Here is a 14,086-nt window from a genome sequence, read left to right as displayed (position 1 = left end):
CTTTTGTTCTTAGCTCAGACCGGTTAGTGGCCGCATCCATTTGAGATTGTGACTACTTGAAAAACACACGGCAAATCTGCGGAAACCAAAACCTTGATATCAGGGACTGATATTGGAATGAGTTACATAGAATAACATAGGAACTGGTGAAGCTGGAGAGGCTGGAGAGATCTTTAGTGAATCAGTTACATAGAATAACATAGGAACTGGTGAAGCTGGAGAGAGCTTTAGTGAATCAGTTACATAGAATAACATAGGAACTGGTGAAGCTGGAGAGGCCGGAGGGAGCTTTAGTGAATCGGTTGCACAGAATAACATAGGAACTGGTGAAGCAGGAGAGGTTGGAGGGAGCTTTAGTGAATCAGTTACATAGAATAACATAGGAACTGGTGAAGCAGGAGAGGCCGGAGGGAGCTTTAGTGAATCAGTTACAAAGAATAACATAGGAACTGGTGAAGCTAGAGAGGCTGGAGGGAGCTTTAGTGAATCAGTTACATAGAATAACATAGGAACTGGTGAAGCTGGAGAGGCCGGAGGGAGCTTTAGTGAATCAGTTACATAGAATAACATAGGAACTGGTGAAGCTGGAGAGGCTGGAGGGAGCTTTAGTGAATCAGTTACATAGAATAACATAGGAACTGGTGAAGCTGGAGAGACTGGAGGGAGCTTTAGTGAATCAGTTACATAGAATAACATAGGAACTGGTGAAGCTGGAGAGGCTGGAGGGAGCTTTAGTGAATCAGTTACATAGAATAACATAGGAACTGGTGAAGCTGGAGAGACTGGATGGAGCTTTAGTGAATCAGTTACATAGAATATCATAGGAACTGGTGAAGCTGGAGAGGCTGGAGGGAGCTTTAATGAATCAGTTACATAGAATAACATAGGAACTGGTGAAGCTGGAGAGGCTGGAGGGAGCTTTAGTGAATCAGTTACATAGAATAACATATGAACTGGTGAAGCTGGAGAGGCTGGAGAGAGCTTTAGTGAATTAGTTACATAGAATAACATAGGAACTGGTGAAGCTGGAGAGGCTGGAGGGAGCTTTAGTGAATTAGTTACATAGAATAACAATAGGAACTGGTGAAGCTGGAGAGGCTGGAGGGAGCTTTAGTGAATTAGTTACATAGAATAACATAGGAAGAGGACTTCCGGGCGGCGGCCATCTTACTGGTTGCACTGAGCTTCAGCTCCTGGGTTATCTATCACTTTTTTCCGGATTTTTATTGAAATATTGGTTAAAGGACAACTAAATTGGTGGAGAAGCTCGACTGAAGACACCCTGACCCAAAAGATAGGGTTTTGGACCGCGGTGTGGTTATTTAGCCCTCAGTACAGGACTTTTTACTCTGAGGCCTTCCCTTATCTATGAAGCCTCATCTGTCCTCAACATTGCTGCGCCACTGTTGCGCGGTTAGTACTTCATGAAGCAAGCTATTTTACAGTTTACCAGACACTAAGTAAGAAAGAGCAAGCTAAACGTATACAGACCCAGAATGGATTCTGGAGACGAATCCCTAATAGCTATCATTGCTGGACTATTAGCAGACCAACTTCAATGCATCTCTAACCATCTGGCTAGAGACTGGGGTAGTGTACATACTCCTAAATCTACACCAACTGCCTCAAAGCCGCCAGAAACTACGTTTACATCGGGTGAAGAAATAAGCCACGAACAAAACAGCTATCTAGAAGTAACAGCTGCTACACAGTCCGACTCCGGGCTCTGGAGTGAACACGGTGCTGTACTTGACATCAGAGATCATAACGAGAGCTTCAAAATCAGTATTCTACTCACCATGTCCCAAGAGCCTTCTACAGAGACTTGTAGGTCGGAAGTCGGCAACCTTGACTCCACTCTTCCTCCAGTGGTTCCCCAGAATCTTCTTCTCGGCAGTCTAGAGGAAGGTCGCGGTGCTATGGAGCCCCAACGCATACCACGGATCCCACCAATTGTGCTCTTGACTTCCTGGGCGCAGATGGAGAAAACCCTGCTGGTAACTGATTGTGACACGGGAGCACTCATCAACCCCAATGGAGTCAATTATACAGCAACTCTGCCTGACGACAGAGAACTGACCACCACTGAGCCCGCTCATGATCTGGAGAAGTTCTATGCCGTAATTTTTGCTGCCTTGGCACAAGAGAACTGGGACCCTGGTGGATCTGACAACGCACACAGATTTGCTACGGCTTCCGTGCTGGATCTGGACCAAGAGTCGGGAATGCACTACAAGCAGAATCCGTTCGGTGCTACCGGTGTGGGGTAGGGTGTACTGTTATGCCCAAAATTTGCACCATTGTAGCAGTTGGGAGGTTTGTGTGAACTCTTTGACTCACCTCCCCAGGTTCGGTGCTGGGTAAATGTGGCGATGGTATAACAGTCATTAGGTAACTAACTATTAACTATGCCACTTTAAGCTGTACACCTATGTGGATCTGCCAATCTGGATTTACCTATGTACAGTTGTAGTCACAATGAGTGTCTCTTTTCTTGTTAAAAAAAAAAACGTGTGCTACATTCACGAGGGGTCATCGCTTTTCAGAACCTACTTAGTATGACTTGTTAGCAGTGGACCGCCTCTTCAGATTTTAGGCATTAAATAAGACATTACCTACAGTTGTACCTATATGACATGATATGATCTTCGTTTCTGCCTTGTTATATTGTTAATGTGTCTAACCAAGTGTAGACTGCAGGACCATATAATTCACTTCATCTGATATGTCCATAGGATTGTTATTCTAATGATATATATTAGAACTGCTGCTTGTTACCATTGGAGTCACTACAGAGCTAAACCTGGTATACTTGGTCACACATTGAACTTTTAGACCCAAATGATGGTAGCAGAGCCTGAGGTTTTAGGGACACTAACTGCTCATACTTGTTGAATTTTAATTTTATTAATTGTTGTTTGCAAGTGTGGTCATATGCTCTTTATCCATATGGCATCTCCCTGTGTCTTATATCTAAGCTGGTTAGTTGATAGTATATATGCAGTTATAACCTCTCTTGTGGTAACCTAACAATGTTAGAGACAGCTTAATTTCTCAGCCCCATTATATAAGAGAATGCCATTAGGGTAAACATATTCTTAATCCAGTGTCCCCTAATTTAGAATAGTCTCAGACCCTACATAACATCAAACATTGTATCCTTTAATCTAGTAACCACAGCTTTTCTTGCTCATCCTATACACTGCTCTGAGTTTATATGATCTCCTCCTTTTGTTTAGAGACTATGCCATTACATTTTATACATAGCAATCTCTTGAACTTTCCCTTCATAGTGTTAATGGGTGGATGTTCTAGCTATCTGTACTATTTATTTTCTATGTGTAGAATAAAAGAGCTAAAGGAGGGGGGGGGGGGAATAAATTAAGAGATTTTTCATATGAGATCCATAAGTGGTCTCCTTATCTCCTTCCTAAACCACATTTTTAGATTGAGGTCCAAAAGTGGCCTCATGATTATCTAAGACGGTATACACTTTGTTAGGCATGTGTCATATGTAATGTACCTTGGTTGCGTATTATTGAATTTTGTAAACCGTTTGACTCACTAAGGTGATTTATCTGTATGCCTTTAAACCTCAATAAAAAAAAAATAAAAAAAAAAATAATAAAAAAAAAAATGATAAAATCCTCTAAAATATCAATTGATCCCGACCAAATTAAAATGATATCGTCTATAAATCTGCCCCAATAGACGATATATGGAAGGAAAGGATTATTCTCCCAAATTTGAGTTTCCTCCCATGCCCCTATGTAAAGATTTGCGTAACTGGGGGCAAAGTGGGTACCCATAGCCGTACCGCTTGTTTGTAAAAAGAACTGGTCATTAAACATAAAATAGTTTTTTTCTAAAATAAATTTTATTGACTCAATTAAAAATATTTGTTTTTCGGGTTAAAAAAAAAATAAAAATAAAAAAGAATAACATAGGAGCTGGTGAAGCTGGAGAGACTGGAGGGAGCTTTAGTGAATCAGTTACATAGAATAACATAGGAACTGGTGAAGCTGGAGAGGCTGGAGGGAGCTTTAGTGAATCAGTTACATAGAATAACATAGGAACTGGTGAAGCTGGAGAGGCTGGAGAGAGCTTTAGTGAATCAGTTACATAGAATAACATAGGAACTGGTGAAGCTGGAGAGACTGGAGGGAGCTTTAGTGAATCAGTTACATAGAATAACATAGGAACTGGTCAAGCTGGAGAGGCTGGAGGGAGCTTTAGTGAATCAGTTACATAGAATAACATAGGAACTGGTGAAGCTGGAGAGGCTGGAGAGAGCTTTAGTGAATCAGTTACATAGAATAACATAGGAACTGGTGAAGCTGGAGAGGCCGGAGGGAGGTTTAGTGAATCAGTTACATAGAATAACATAGGAACTGGTGAAGCTGGAGAGACTGGAGGGAGCTTTAGTGAATCAGTTACATAGAATAACATAGGAACTGGTCAAGCTGGAGAGGCTGGAGGGAGCTTTAGTGAATCAGTTACATAGAATAACATAGGAACTGGTGAAGCTGGAGAGACTGGAGGGAGCTTTAGTGAATCAGTTACATAGAATAACATAGGAACTGGTCAAGCTGGAGAGGCTGGAGGGAGCTTTAGTGAATCAGTTACATAGAATAACATAGGAACTGGTGAAGCTGGAGAGGCTGGAGAGAGCTTTAGTGAATCAGTTACATAGAATAACATAGGAACTGGTGAAGCTGGAGAGGCCGGAGGGAGGTTTAGTGAATCAGTTACATAGAATAACATAGGAACTGGTGACGCTGGAGAGGCTGGAGGGGGCTTTAGTGAATCAGTTACATAGAATAACATAGGAACTAGTGAAGCTGGAGAGGCTGGAGAGATCTTTAGTGAATCAGTTACATAGAATAACATAGGAACTGGTGAAGCTGGAGAGGCTGGAGAGAGCTTTAGTGAATCAGTTACATAGAATAACATAGGAACTGGTGAAGCTGGAGAGGCCGGAGGGAGCTTTAGTGAATCGGTTGCACAGAATAACATAGGAACTGGTGAAGCAGGAGAGGCTGGAGGGAGCTTTAGTGAATCAGTTACATAGAATAACATAGGAACTGGTGAAGCTGGAGAGGCCGGAGGGAGCTTTAGTGAATCAGTTACAAAGAATAACATAGGAACTGGTGAAGCTAGAGAGGCTGGAGGGAGCTTTAGTGAATCAGTTACATAGAATAACATAGGAACTGGTGAAGCTGGAGAGGCCGGAGGGAGATTTAGTGAATCAGTTACATAGAATAACATAGGAACTGGTGAAGCTGGAGAGGCTGGAGGGAGCTTTAGTGAATCAGTTACATAGAATAACATAGGAACTGGTGAAGCTGGAGAGACTGGAGGGAGCTTTAGTGAATCAGTTACATAGAATAACATAGGAACTGGTGAAGCTGGAGAGGCTGGAGGGAGCTTTAGTGAATCAGTTACATAGAATAACATAGGAACTGGTGAAGCTGGAGAGACTGGATGGAGCTTTAGTGAATCAGTTACATAGAATAACATAGTTACTGGAGAGGCTGGAGGGAGCTTTAGTGAACCAGTTACATAGAATAACATAGGAACTGGTGAAGCTGGAGGGGCTGGAGGGAGCTTTAGTGAATCAGTTGCATAGAATAACATAGGAACTGGTGAAGCTGGAGAGGCTGGAGGGAGCTTTAGTGAATTAGTTACATAGAATAACATAGGAACTGGTGAAGCTGAAGAGGCTGTAGGGAGCTTTAGTGAATCAGTTACATAGAATATCATAGGAACTGGTGAAGCTGGAGAGGCTGGAGGGAGCTTTAATGAATCAGTTACATAGAATAACATAGGAACTGGTGAAGCTGGAGAGGCTGGAGGGAGCTTTAGTGAATCAGTTACATAGAATAACATATGAACTGGTGAAGCTGGAGAGGCTGGAGAGAGCTTTAGTGAATTAGTTACATAGAATAACATAGGAACTGGTGAAGCTGGAGAGGCTGGAGGGAGCTTTAGTGAATTAGTTACATAGAATAACAATAGGAACTGGTGAAGCTGGAGAGGCTGGAGGGAGCTTTAGTGAATTAGTTACATAGAATAACATAGGAAGAGGACTTCCGGGCGGCGGCCATCTTACTGGTTGCACTGAGCTTCAGCTCCTGGGTTATCTATCACTTTTTTTCCGGATTTTTATTGAAATATTGGTTAAAGGACAACTAAATTGGTGGAGAAGCTCGACTGAAGACACCCTGACCCAAAAGATAGGGTTTTGGACCGCGGTGTGGTTATTTAGCCCTCAGTACAGGACTTTTTACTCTGAGGCCTTCCCTTATCTATGAAGCCTCATCTGTCCTCAACATTGCTGCGCCACTGTTGCGCGGTTAGTACTTCATGAAGCAAGCTATTTTACAGTTTACCAGACACTAAGTAAGAAAGAGCAAGCTAAACGTATACAGACCCAGAATGGATTCTGGAGACGAATCCCTAATAGCTATCATTGCTGGACTATTAGCAGACCAACTTCAATGCATCTCTAACCATCTGGCTAGAGACTGGGGTAGTGTACATACTCCTAAATCTACACCAACTGCCTCAAAGCCGCCAGAAACTACGTTTACATCGGGTGAAGAAATAAGCCACGAACAAAACAGCTATCTAGAAGTAACAGCTGCTACACAGTCCGACTCCGGGCTCTGGAGTGAACACGGTGCTGTACTTGACATCAGAGATCATAACGAGAGCTTCAAAATCAGTATTCTACTCACCATGTCCCAAGAGCCTTCTACAGAGACTTGTAAGTCGGAAGTCGGCAACCTTGACTCCACTCTTCCTCCAGTGGTTCCCCAGAATCTTCTTCTCGGCAGTCTAGAGGAAGGTCGCGGTGCTATGGAGCCCCAACGCATACCACGGATCCCACCAATTGTGCTCTTGACTTCCTGGGCGCAGATGGAGAAAACCCTGCTGGTAACTGATTGTGACACGGGAGCACTCATCAACCCCAATGGAGCCAATTATACAGCAACTCTGCCTGACGACAGAGAACTGACCACCACTGAGCCCGCTCATGATCTGGAGAAGTTCTATGCCGTAATTTTTGCTGCCTTGGCACAAGAGAACTGGGACCCTGGTGGATCTGACAACGCACACAGATTTGCTACGGCTTCCGTGCTGGATCTGGACCAAGAGTCGGGAATGCACTACAAGCAGAATCCGTTCGGTGCTACCGGTGTGGGGTAGGGTGTACTGTTATGCCCAAAATTTGCACCATTGTAGCAGTTGGGAGGTTTGTGTGAACTCTTTGACTCACCTCCCCAGGTTCGGTGCTGGGTAAATGTGGCGATGGTATAACAGTCATTAGGTAACTAACTATTAACTATGCCACTTTAACGGCTTTGGCTGTACACCTATGTGGATCTGCCGATCTGGATTTACCTATGTACAGTTGTAGTCACAATGAGTGTCTCTTTTCTTGTTAAAAAAAAAAGTGTGCTACATTCACGAGGGGTCATCGCTTTTCAGAACCTACTTAGTATGACTTGTTAGCAGTGGACCGCCTCTTCAGATTTTAGGCATTAAATAAGACATTACCTACAGTTGTACCTATATGACATGATATGATCTTCGTTTCTGCCTTGTTATATTGTTAATGTGTTTAACCAAGTGTAGACTGCAGGACCATATAATTCACTTCATCTGATATGTCCATAGGATTGTTATTCTAATGATATATATTAGAACTACTGCTTGTTACCATTGGAGTCACTACAGAGCTAAACCTGGTATACTTGGTCACACATTGAACTTTTAGACCCAAATGATGGTAGCAGAGCCTGAGGTTTTAGGGACACTAACTGCTCATACTTGTTGAATTTTAATTTTATTAATTGTTGTTTGCAAGTGTGGTCATATGCTCTTTATCCATATGGCATCTCCCTGTGTCTTATATCTAAGCTGGTTAGTTGATAGTATATATGCAGTTATAACCTCTCTTGTGGTAACCTAACAATGTTAGAGACAGCTTAATTTCTCAGCCCCATTATATAAGAGAATGCCATTAGGGTACATATTCTTAATCCAGTGTCCCCTAATTTAGAATAGTATCAGACCCTACATAACCTCAAACATTGTATCCTTTAATCTAGTAACCACAGCTTTTCTTGCTCATCCTATACACTGCTCTGAGTTTATATGATCTCCTCCTTTTGTTTAGAGACTATGCCATTACATTTTATACATAGCAATCTCTTGAACTTTCCCTTCATAGTGTTAATGGGTGGATGTTCTAGCTATCTGTACTATTTATTTTCTATGTGTAGAATAAAAGAGCTAAAGGAGGGGGGGGGAATAAATTAAGAGATTTTTCATATGAGATCCATAAGTGGTCTCCTTATCTCCTTCCTAAACCACATTTTTAGATTGAGGTCCAAAAGTGGCCTCATGATTATCTAAGACGGTATACACTTTGTTAGGCATGTCTCATATGTAATGTACCTTGGTTGCGTATTATTGAATTTTGTAAACCGTTTGACTCACTAAGGTGATTTATCTGTATGCCTTTAAACCTCAATAAAAAAAAAATAAAAAAAAAAATAATAAAAAAAAAAATGATAAAATCCTCTAAAATATCAATTGATCCCGACCAAATTAAAATGATATCGTCTATAAATCTGCCCCAATAGACGATATATGGAAGGAAAGGATTATTCTCCCAAATTTGAGTTTCCTCCCATGCCCCTATGTAAAGATTCGCGTAACTGGGGGCAAAGTGGGTACCCATAGCCGTACCGCTTGTTTGTAAAAAGAACTGGTCATTAAACATAAAATAGTTTTTTTCTAAAATAAATTTTATTGACTCAATTAAAAATATTTGTTTTTCGGGTTAAAAAAAAAATAAAAATAAAAAAGAATAACATAGGAGCTGGTGAAGCTGGAGAGACTGGAGGGAGCTTTAGTGAATCAGTTACATAGAATAACATAGGAACTGGTCAAGCTGGAAAGGCTGGAGGGAGCTTTAGTGAATCAGTTACATAGAATAACATAGGAACTGGTGAAGCTGGAGAGGCTGGAGAGAGCTTTAGTGAATCAGTTACATAGAATAACATAGGAACTGGTGAAGCTGGAGAGGCCGGAAGGAGGTTTAGTGAATCAGTTACATAGAATAACATAGGAACTGGTGACGCTGGAGAGGCTGGAGGGGGCTTTAGTGAATCAGTTACATAGAATAACATAGGAACTAGTGAAGCTGGAGAGGCTGGAGGAGCTTTAGTGAATCAGTTACATAGAATAACATAGGAACTGGTGAAGCTGGATAGGCTGGAGGGAGCTTTAGTGAATCAGTTACATAGAATAACATAGGAACTGGTGAAGCTGGAGAGGCTGGAGGAGCTTTAGTGAATTAGTTACATAGAATAACATAGGAACTGGAGAGGCTGGAGGGAGCTTTAGTGAATCAGTTACAAAGAATAACATAGGAACTGGTGAAGCTGGAGAGGCTGGAGGGAGCTTTAGTGAAACAGTTACATAGAATAACATAGGAACTCGTCAAGCTGGAGAGGCTGGAGGGAGCTTTAGTGAATCAGTTACATAGAATAACATAGGAGCTGGTGAAGCTGGAGAGGTTGGAGTGAGCTTTAGTGAATTAGTTACATAGAATAACAGAGAAACTGGTGAAGCTGGAGAGGCTGGAGGGAGCTTTAGTGAATCAGCTACATAGAATAACAGTAACTGATGAAGCTGGAGAGGCTGGAGGGAGCTTTAGTGAATTAGTTACATAGAATAACATAGGAACTGGTGAAACTGGAGAGGCTGGAGGGAGCTTTAGTGAATCATTTACATAGAATAACATAGGAACTGGTGAAGCTGGAGAGGCTGGAGGGTGCTTTAATGAATCAGTTACATAGAATAACATAGGAACTGGTTAAGCTGGAGAGGCTGGAGGGAGCTTTAGTGAATCAGTTACATAGAATAACATAGGAACTGGTGAAGCTGGAGAGGCTGGAGAGAGCTTTAGTGAATCAGTTACATAAAATAACATAGGAACTGGTGAAGCTGGAGAGGCTGGAGGGAGCTTTAGTGAATCAGTTACATAGAATAACATAGGAGCTGGTAAAGCTGGAGAGGCTGGATGGAGCTTTAGTGAATCAGTTACATAGAATAACATAGGAACTGGTGAGGCTGGAGGGAGCTTTAGTGAATCAGTTACATAGAATAACATAGGAACTGATGAAGCTGGAGAGGCTGGAGAGAGCTTTAGTGAATCAGTTACATAGAATAACATAGGAACTGGTGAATCTGGAGAGGCTGGAGGGAGCGTTAGTGAATCAGTTACATAGAATAACATAGGAACTGGTGAAGCTGGAGAGGCTGGAGGGAGCTTTAGTGAATCAGTTACATTGAATAACATAGGAACTGGTAAAGCTGGAGAGGCTGGAGAGAGCTTTAGTGAATTAGTTACATAGAATAACATAGGAACTGGTGAAGCTGGAGAGGCTGAGGGGAGCTTTAGTGAATCAGTTACATAGAATAACATAGGAACTGGTGAGGCTGGAGAGGCTGGAGGGAGATTTAGTGAATCAGTTACATAGAATAACATAGGAACTGGTGAAGCTGGAAAAGCGGGAGGGAGCTTTAGTGAAACAGTTACATAGAATAACATAGTAACAGATGAAGATGGAGAGGCTGGAGGGAGATTTAGTGAATTAGTTACATAGAATAACATAGTAACAGATGAAGATGGAGAGGCTGGAGGGAGCTTTAGTGAATCAGTTACATAGAATAACATAGGAACTGGTGAAGCTGGAGAGGCAGGAGGGAGCTTTAATGAATCAGTTACATAGAATAACATAGGAACTGGTGAACCTGGAGAGGCTGGAGGGAGCTTTAGTGAATCAGTTACATAGAATAACATAGGAACTGGTGAAGCTGGAAAAGCGGGAGGGAGCTTTAGTGAAACAGTTACATAGAATAACATAGTAACAGATGAAGATGGAGAGGCTGGAGGGAGCTTTAGTGAATTAGTTACATAGAATAACATAGTAACAGATGAAGATGGAGAGGCTGGAGGGAGCTTTAGGGAATCGGTTACATAAAATAACATAGGAACTGGTGTAGCTGGAGAGGCTGGAGAGAGCTTTAGTGAATCAGTTACATAGAATAACATAGGGACTGGTGAAGCTGGAGAGGCTGGAGGGAGCTTTAGTGAATCAGTTACATAGAATAACATAGGAACTGGTGAGGCTGGAGGGAGCTTTAGTGAATCAATTACATAGAATAACATAGGAACTGGTGAGGCTGGAGGGAACTTTAGTGAATCAGTTACATAGAATAACATAGGAACTGGTGCAGCTGGAGAGGTTGGAGGGAGCTTTAGTGAACCAGTTACATAGAATAACATAGGAATTGGTGAAGCTGGAGAGGCTGGAGGGAGCTTTAGTGAATCAGTTACATAGAATAACATAGGAACTGGTGAAGCTGGAGAGGCTGGAGGGAGCTTTAGTGAATCAGTTACATAGAATAACATAGGAACTGGTGAGGCTGGAGGGAGCTTTAGTGAATCAGTTACATAGAATTCCATAGGAACTGGTGAAGAGGGAAGGGCTGGAGGGAGCTTTAGTGAATCAGTTACATAGAATAGCATAGGAACTGGTGAAGCTGGAGAGGCTGGAGAGAACTTTAGTGAATAAGTTACATAGAATAGCATAGAAACTGGTGAAGATGGAGAGGCTTGAGGGAGCTTTAGTGAATCAGTTACATAGAATAACATAGGAACTGGTGAAGCTGGAGAGGCTGGAGGGAGCATTAGTGAATCAGTTACATAGAATAACATAGGAACTGGTGAAGCTGGTGAGGCTGGAGGGAGCTTTAGTGAATCAGTTACATAGAATAACATAGGAACTGGTGAAGCTGGTGAGGCTGGAGGGAGCTTTAGTGAATCAGTTACATAGAATAACATAGGAACGGGGGCGGAGCTAGCCAGCCTAGGAGATGGCTGCTGTGTGACTGAGCTCCTGGTCCCTTGCTAAGTGAGAACGTAATTGGCGATAGCCACCTTGCACTACTGGGCTATAAACCCTTAAGATGTGTCCCGCTTATCTTGGACTTTGATTTGTAGCCCTTACTTTGCCCACCACAAAGGTTTAACCTGCATAGCCGACGCTCCAAGCACACACAGGCCCAATGTGTAACGGGCCTCATCGGAAGGTAACCGCACAGCTCTAGCTGCCTAAGACAACAAGAATGTGAGGCTTCATATAAGGACAGCTCCGGTAAGATCACTGAACACACACAACACCTACCCTTTTACAACCGGAGGCTTATACAGAGCAACAGCAGTTCCGTAACAGGCCGCATCCTGCGCTAGAGTTTGTTGCGCACTTTCAACAACAAGTTTAGATACGACCTTCCCCCAACAGCACAAATACATTAAAGAGCGAAAAGGAAAATCCAGTAAAGCACCCTCTAAAAAGGGGATATCTAAAACCAGTAGCTAAGAAGCTTAAGCAGAAAGTCCACAATAAAGGTAAATAGTAGGAACACTACAAATACCGCATTATATGTGCAATCGCAAGGGAACTTGGGACTGTTTGCCACATACTCCCTATTCAAACATCTATGTGAATATAAGCTTGTACCACTAATCTCTGTTGAATAGGAGTATTACTCTCAGCCTTATGTAACCGTAGCTGTTATCTCTATTGCCTTCATCTGCTGCACACAATAGCTAAGAATAAAGGATTCCCTTATACCATAACAGTTATATCTAACATCTTTTAAAGCTACAGTGCCCGCAGCTAGACTATACCACGCTAAATATTCTAGCTATGTCTCCAAAAAAAATCAGCAAATCTGGCAAAACCACTAAGCATCTGAAAGCGACTACTCATTCAGTAAATAACTACTTCAAAGCATTAGAATCCAAAACAACTGCTCCCATGGAGGAATCCCTTCCAGAACAAAGATCAAATCAAAGCTCATCTGATTCTGAAAGTGACCAGGTTCCAGATAACATCACAATACCCTCAGCTCTGTTCAGATCAATTCCATCAAAGAAGGATTTTTCTTCCCTGGTAGCTGAGGTCAAGCAATGCATTAAAGAAGAAATATCAGAGCTCAAAAAGGACATATCAGATATAGGTAATAGAGTTGAGTCACTTGAAAATATACAGGATTCACAGGCGGAGGCTATCTCTGAACTCCAACATACCATACATAAACAAGACACCACCATTAATGAGCTTGAAGATAAGATAGATGATGTCGAAAATCGCAGTAGACGTCATAATATTAGGCTGCGGGGAATTCCTGAATCTGTTTCACCATCTGACATCGAACAATATCTCCAGGACCTTTTCAGTACACTTAAAAAAGAGGACAACCCCTCAAAAATCAGCCTGGACAGAGCACACAGGGCATTGCGCCCCAAGCCACTAGCTGGGCAACCACCAAGAGACGTTATAACCCGCATCACGAATTTTCAAGAAAAAGAGGAGCTGATGAGGTTAGCCAGAGAGCAGCAACTGTTACAGAAGCATTAGTTATTTTGTTGTGAAGAAACTTATTTCCCAGCAGCAATGCCTGAACCAGCCAAGCCAGCGCCTAAGAAGGGCTCCAAGAAAACTGTAACAAGTATCATTTCATAAAGGGTTAACTCTGTTCAGTTTTGAGAAAACTATTTTCTGAGGCAGGTTTCCTAGCATATTGTGTACTGTAATTAAGTTTGTGATAAGCATTCACTGCTAGGTGATAAGAAGGACTCAATTGTTTTCTTGTGTGTACTTGTTATCTGCGGTGGCCTGTCCAAGGGCTTTGTCTAAATGTGTGATGGGGGATTTTATGCTTCCCCCCCTGGGAGTGCCCTGTGTGCATGTAACCTAAATAAAAAGCAGGCTGGGCATCCCAGTCCTCAGTTCTTGGTTGTCCCTCAATCGCAGCGTTGACTCGTTTTTGTGGGCAGAAGGGTATCCTAGCTGTACTACAGCTAGGGGGGATTATTCTACAATTGCGAGACTCATATAGAATACTATGGAAAGCAGTTTCTCCCCTCTTCAGCAATAGGAATCCAGGCTACTAAGCGGTCCATCTCTCAGCGAGACTAAGGGTAACCGTAACATTT

The sequence above is a fragment of the Bombina bombina genome, chromosome 7 (assembly GCF_027579735.1).
Source record: "Bombina bombina isolate aBomBom1 chromosome 7, aBomBom1.pri, whole genome shotgun sequence".
Taxonomy (NCBI): domain Eukaryota; kingdom Metazoa; phylum Chordata; class Amphibia; order Anura; family Bombinatoridae; genus Bombina; species Bombina bombina.
The sequence above is the reverse complement of the archived record's forward strand: the minus strand, read 5'-3'. Positions refer to the sequence as shown.